Source organism: Zerene cesonia, unplaced genomic scaffold (genome assembly GCF_012273895.1).
Source record: "Zerene cesonia ecotype Mississippi unplaced genomic scaffold, Zerene_cesonia_1.1 Zces_u005, whole genome shotgun sequence".
In the NCBI taxonomy this organism is placed as follows: Eukaryota; Metazoa; Arthropoda; class Insecta; order Lepidoptera; family Pieridae; genus Zerene; species Zerene cesonia.
In genome coordinates, this window is record NW_024045135.1 from 1,555,888 (window position 1) to 1,562,972 (window position 7,085).

General features: G+C 32.6%; 1 long non-coding RNA gene across 1 annotated transcript in view; it reads left to right on the forward strand.

Moving 5' to 3' along the window:
- Positions 1 to 937: 937 nt before the first annotated feature.
- LOC119838842 overlaps positions 938 to 7,085 on the forward strand; it is a 33,540-nt gene continuing 27,392 nt past the window's right edge. The window contains exon 1 of the long non-coding RNA XR_005288222.1: positions 938 to 1,054. This is a non-coding gene — a long non-coding RNA (uncharacterized LOC119838842). The remainder of the gene's footprint in view (positions 1,055 to 7,085) is intronic.

Sequence of the window (7,085 nt, forward strand, 5' to 3'; positions counted from 1 at the left end):
AGTACGTAGTAGATATCATTACTAGTTATTTCTCATTGAAATGTTATTAGTGATTCTTTGTACGCGTAAACATATTTTTTAATGTAGTATTGTTTCTAGGTTGTTTATATAAATGTCATTTCTAAAATTTGAATTAATTACGGTTTTATTTTTTATTTTAAATTGTAACAAAACATATTTATTACTTGTTATTATACGATAAATCTGTGTATTATTATGTTTCTCCGATATTCTAAATCTTTAAAATATAAGTTAAGGAGTTGATTGTGTTCATTCGGTTCCTTTAAAGTATAATATTCTTAATGTACAGAAATTCAATAAAAAATGAGAATTTATTAAAAATATAATAATGACTACTCACATAAATGTTTTTTATTTCCATATCACTAGAGCACTGGCAATTTATGAATATTAAGAAAGATAATTAACAAAAAAGAGCGCAAACTAAAAAATTATAAATAGTTATAAATGCTGTTGAAATTCCGTGTTTAAATTTTTTATTTATACATGTGGCAAAGAGCAAAGAGCCAAAATTGAGTAGAGGATTGGACGACTAAGGACTAGGTGGCTCTTTCTTCCTCTGATTGTATTTCAAAAACATAACGTGTTAAGTATATTCAAACTATTTTTACGTAGATTTATAAAGCTCATACACTACATCTAGGTTCAAGATTTTCTTAAAATTTATTTAAAAAATAGAAAAAAATAATTTTCAATCAAGGTATATGAATCATATTTAGGCATGTAATCTCTTATACTTATTACTAACGTACGTAAAAACATGAACAGCTCGAATCCTTTCAGTTGACAAAGAGCATGCATTCGCAAGAAGTCTTACAATTAATTAAGCGACTACGGTGTCTACGCATAGCCGGCGAGTTGTAGCACATCTGTCGGTGTGTAGGGCGGCCGGGAGGCGCGCGGCGGGGCGCGGTCTCAGACGACCGCCTACGCGTTCGGCAGCGGTCGTGTCCGCGCGAGTTGCCAGCCACAGCGGCCGGGCCCGGCGCCCGCCGCGCACGCTTCACCTACGCGAGCCGCGACGCGCGACACGGTACGTACTTTACGCATAACTTCGGTGTCATTGTCGGTCATCATTTTCATGTCGATCGTTATTTTAAGTCCGGTTTTATATGTTTAGGTAATTTTGGAAGACAGAAAAACTAAATTTTCGGCTTATTTATTGGTAATACACATAAATGTAGATTTGTTGTTTTACGGTGCATGAATGTGCGGTTAAATATATCCTGTACTAACATAATTAGAGAGAAACTTTAGAGAGCTTATGAAAAATATCCGACTTTGTATAAATATTTAGACAAAAGATTTTGAAAATTTACAAATTTAATATTTTGTTCTGTAAATATTATTTGCCTATAACTTTGTACGGATATTATTATATTATATTCGTGGCGTATTATACTAGCGAAATAAATTCTATTTCTAAATTAAAAAATAAATTAATCTAAACGGTGTTCATAAACTTTAACTGTTTATACTTGTATTTATAATTTCTTGTTATTTGTTAAATGAAATATTATTATATAGCTTTCTATTGAAGCTATTGCTTATCGCCGGCTTTTGTCCGTTCAGTCCGATCCTAATGGTCTCGTCGAACCATTTACCCTTCGAAACTAAGTATAAGAGGCATACTCATAATATTACATCGTAACACTTTGAAAAGTTAAGGAGCATTAACTTTAAATATATTTAAAATAATTCCCTTTGGATAAAAGAACAGGATATTTCGCCGCAAGACAATGTAATATCTTATGTGATGTAATTAAAAAAGGGTTCCTAGATGTCTGACCTTTGCATGTCCAAAAAAAAAGGAATTTTCTTTGAAAATGTTAATTTGTTTTAATTTGTGTATTCAACGAATATAAAATACATAATACTTTTGAGAGAAAGCAGTTTGTTGCATAATCTGTAAGAATTCTAAACCTAGAAATACGTTTGTCAGTACTGCATGCTCACAGGTGTCCTATAATTATGGGTTTAGGTCGTAATCCACCACGTTGGTCACATGCGGGTTGGTAATTGGTATATTTAGCACTTATTGGGCAAGTCCTTCGCTATACCTATATATTCTAAGTGTTTTAGGAGTAATATCTGCTATATTACTCCTAAAACGTTTAGTATATAGGTTTTATTAGGTAGTCAATTAATTTCGGTTCCGTTCCACTTAGCTAACCCGCTATTGGGGTTCCATTCTCGAAACCGTACAAGGTCTCTATTACTAGGATTTGTGTTTTTCGTTTGTGTGTCCATCTGTCCGTTGTGTTTGACAGTTGAAATTTTCAGAGATTGTGTATTTCTGCTGCGGAGACATATAAAAATAATAATTTTTTTTTTTATTTTTTTTTTTAAAGCTTGCAGCTGCTTTTCTGTATATGCGTTTGCGCATTTATATGCGACTATAATTAGGACATTGTTGTCGGAAAGTTCTGATTTAAAACTTAACTTGACTTAATTTAGAAAAAAAAACTTACAACAACAGGTTATGCGTCTTAATGTTTATGCAACCATTTCTTTTTCTTAAACAAATCTGTAAAGCTACATTTTTTGTTATTTATCAGATTTCACCCGCTTACCTATAGGAAAAAATGTCCAGTTTCGGGATTTTTTAATGATTCGCGGAATCGACAAAAACTATCCTATGATCATTTTCAGGTCAAACTATATCTGTATCGAACTTAATCCAAATCACTTCAGCGGCTTAAAATAGAAAAGGAGACTGACAGGCTAACAGACAGATAGACAGAACTGACATATATGGTCATAGTTTTGTCGCATTTTAATACTAGTAGGGACCAAAAAAATATTACTAATAAACAAGAATTTTCCACACAAAACAATCTTCAAATATCTAGAACATTCAATTATATTTAATTCATAATTCACACAAATAATGATACACATTTAAGTAAGCTATTTCGGAATTTTCACGTATGTATTGGTATCGAGCTTAATATATACTCTCAAACTCATTTATTAACTTTGAATTTTACTTATTCATACATACATATATTTTTAAAGTTTATAATTTATAATAATTACAATTTAGTTTATATAAACAGTTTGCCTTACACATATTTTTAAAGTTTACTTTGAACTTGGAATCCGTAATCCGTAATACAGATGAACAATAATTGATCACCAGCTCAGCAAGTAGTATCTACAGAAAACAGCTAGTAAGAAACCCTGTAGTTGCTTCTTAAAATCATATCTATATTACAACATTTAACACATTTAACAAGTAATACATTTTTGACAACATTTTTCAATTTAGTTCTATTAAACGTTTTCACTTACTAATCACACATGACGCGCGGTTTATCCCGCGGACGGAATCACAGATAATATAAGATATTTATATAGCTATATATTTATACTTATGTATAAGTTATATTGTAAAGTTTCATTAAAATCCATTCAGTAGTTTTACGTGTAAGAGTAGTAAACATCCATTTTTTCATATTTAAAAACTATCGCGTTTGTAATATCAGTAGGATATTTGTAAATCTGGGGGCACCAAGAAGAGCAAAAAAAAGCGGCACGGTCATACGGAAAACGTTTCGTTTCTTATGCATTATGCTTTATTGTTTGTTCTTATGCATTACTTGTTTACAGTGATCAACACGCGAAGCCCCGTTTATAACGTAATTAGTCACCTTAATGAGCAATAATAAATAGAAAATAAAGCAATTCCTTCACGAAGTACTACTTTATTCTTGATTGTTTGAAGGTTATTTGTACTACACGTGCGAGTCGTCCCTGAGTACAAATATTGTTATTGTATAATGTTTTGTTTATGAAATTTGTAATGAATAAAGCGTTGGGATTCTTAAAATAGCGGTGCCTACAAAACGGACGTAAAAGTGCCGAAGCTATGGCGACTAAAAAGTTTTCACTACGTTTGTGTGACGTCACTTACGCCTACTCCGATCAAGTGTGGTTTTTGCTAATTATGATATAAGAGAATTAGTATCTTTTCTTGTTGGAAGTGCCTCGTTTATGTATTGAGCTGATGATTAGCCCAAAAAGAGTGGTTTGGCCCAAAATTAGTTTTTATGTTTGTACGTAGCTGTTTATTATTCCATAACTTCTATAGGTATATAAAAAAGATTCAGTATTTAAAATTTTAATATGTGTATTGCGTATGCCGGTATGTCATGAATTTTTATGAATCTTTGCCAAAATTGAATTTCACGTGCATCTCTCTTTTGCACACTCGCGATTCTCGTACGTGCGAAAGAGACAGCTACAGAATTCAGCTCCCCCGCTAAATAGGTCAAGTTCAGGAGGCATCTGGAGTAGAAATTAATCTGAGTGTCTCAAGTTTGACAATAAATAGTACGTTCAAATAAACCTCGTGATTTGTTGGTGATTTCGGTAAGAAATGTGATTTATGAGACGGTATACCAATTTGAACCATTGTTGATTTAATGTAATTAGATTTCCCTTTCGGTTCAATTGGTTTGCTGCTTGATCTGTGTTTCGTTTAAATTCTGTTACAGTGAATATTTCACGTCTATCAGATTTGATATAATTATGATAGGTGATTGTATTTTCTCTTAAAAATGAATTAACATTTTGGTATACAAATGGAAACATGAAGGAAGGCTTTTATTGCCGAACAGCGGAGATACCGCCTTGCTGCGTATTATCGGAAACTGTCTGAGGTATTTACTCAACTGGTTCTTTACGCGTGTAAAAAAATTTGCTCGTCCACGCACAAGCATGTGAATTTAAACTAAAACCAAATAAATAGTGTTCAGTGCGTCATTATTTCAAATAATTCAAAGTCGAGCAGTCCTTAGAAAGATGTATTTAAAAGTAAAATGGAAAACAAATTAAAAGATTCCTTTTAATTTTTTTCCCCCGAGATTGTATCCATATAGATTGAGAGTATGGAAAATTTCCAGGGCTTTAAACTATGCTTATGTATGTTCACCAAACAGTCTGATGAAAGATCATTTCGACGCATCGTGATAGAACTTGAAATTACATATGGCATGCTGTATTCTAGAATTCAATTCAACAAAATACAAAAATTTCATAAAATTATGTTTTATTACATTGCTTTATAAAAATTTAAATGTTTATAAATGATAAATTAAAAAAAAAACAGAAAAAGTCACGGTATTGTATATTAACGCCTCAGCAATTGAACTAAAAAAATTATTTGACCGCCATTATCAAAATCGGCTTTTGGTAATGACCAATGCTTATTTGTACACTCATCTACACGTGTCGCTATATAAATCCAAAACACATGGTATCTTATGGATTTATATACATACAGCTAGTCTATATCCAAGCTCAATCTCTCTCAATCGATTCAAATCACCTGAACTGCAAAGTTATGTAAATCTAAAGTCACCGTCATCGCTAAAGTAATTACGGGGAGACAGTTCGGGAACTTGGGGAAAAAATCGCTTTCTTTCCACTAACTTTTATTGCTTTCCTAAGGAGACAAAGTCGGAGCTGGCCGAGATCATTATTAATGTTCGCACGGACACTGGTATAAGATGGACTATTTGAAGTTTATTTGTCATAGTTTTCTTTTGGCGAGTATTGTTTTCATGATGATGATTCATTGTGAGCAGTTGATAAGCGTCGTATCTGTTTCATACATTTTCGCGGTACGGTGCAATGGGCTTGGGACTTGTTAGTATGGCTTAAGATTTATGATTAGAAAAATATACTTGAGGGGTGTTGGTTAGGAATAATGTGCAGTGCGTTCGAGCAAATCTGCGGCTAATGTTAGGAAATCTGATTTATAATTTTTGCGTTATTGATCTTTATTTTAATTTAAAAAGAATGTCCGAATAGTATTGTCTGAGACTCAGCCCAGAAGGAAGCTTAAACCATAAACCATTCTATTCATAAGTAGATCCCTAATAACATTTTATACGCGTCTTTTTATAACTGTCTCCCACTTCTTAACAAATTATTGAACCGATTCAAATAAGACTTGGTACTAATAAAGTGAGCACCAAAAAGCTAGTAATGAATGTTTAACCATTTACCCACCTAACAAACCGTACACTTTAAATTCTAAATTGGTTCAACATACTATATTTATTTCATTATTGACTGAGTGAAACCAAACAAACCATGCAAATTTCACATCAACACACTCTATTGCCACCAAAAAGGGGACTCATCCAAAGAAAACAAAACTAACTTATTATTTGGAATTGTGCCGATATAAAGTACGTAATAAATCATTGTTTACGAGCTTTTGTTTCGAACAATGGCAGGTGCGGTCCGAAAAAATATGTTTGGGTTTCGATTGGCGAATGTTTGTTATCGTTAAATGTTATTTTGATAATTCTACGCACTACGGGCTTTTATATGAACTGTATGTTCTGTATGGTACTGTCGTTTATCCATTGACCATTAAGGTTAGATTAAATTATATGCGTATAACCTTAATTTCCATGTTATTATTAACAAATCTTAAAAAGAAAACACAAAATTAACCTAAAATTTATATTAATTCTTATTAGCAGCGATTGGTTAACACAAAATAACTCCATGATAACTGTACATATCAACAAAGCAATGGAGACAACAATTAGTATTAATATATTAAATGAAGTTTATCACAGGGTACACAGCTCGACAGACAAGTTACGTAACACGAGGTTTTACTAGTGTTTGTCCCAAGTTGAAGCAGGCCTTTGAGCTCACCCCGGGCCGGATATGTAACCTCGCTTTTTAGTGCCACCACTTGCTCTGGTGCTTAGTTTGTGCCTGTGGGTTTTGAGTTCGCAAATGGGTCTAATTAAGTGGGGCTATTTCAGTCTCCGTTTAGGGTTTATTGAGATACTAGCTATTTGTACGCGGTAGTCAAAAAGGTCATAAAAATATGAAAGAAAGAAAGAAAGAAAATACTTTTAATCACAAATACAACTTACAATTAATACATTTTGAGAATAACAACAAAAAAAATAAAAAAAAAATAAAAATAAAAATTACATTTTTTTACATTTGGGAGTATTTGTGATTGGGGGACTCCTCAGCATTTGCCTCTCCATATTAGTGGAGAGGCGCCGGTTTTCAGTAGCCCCCTC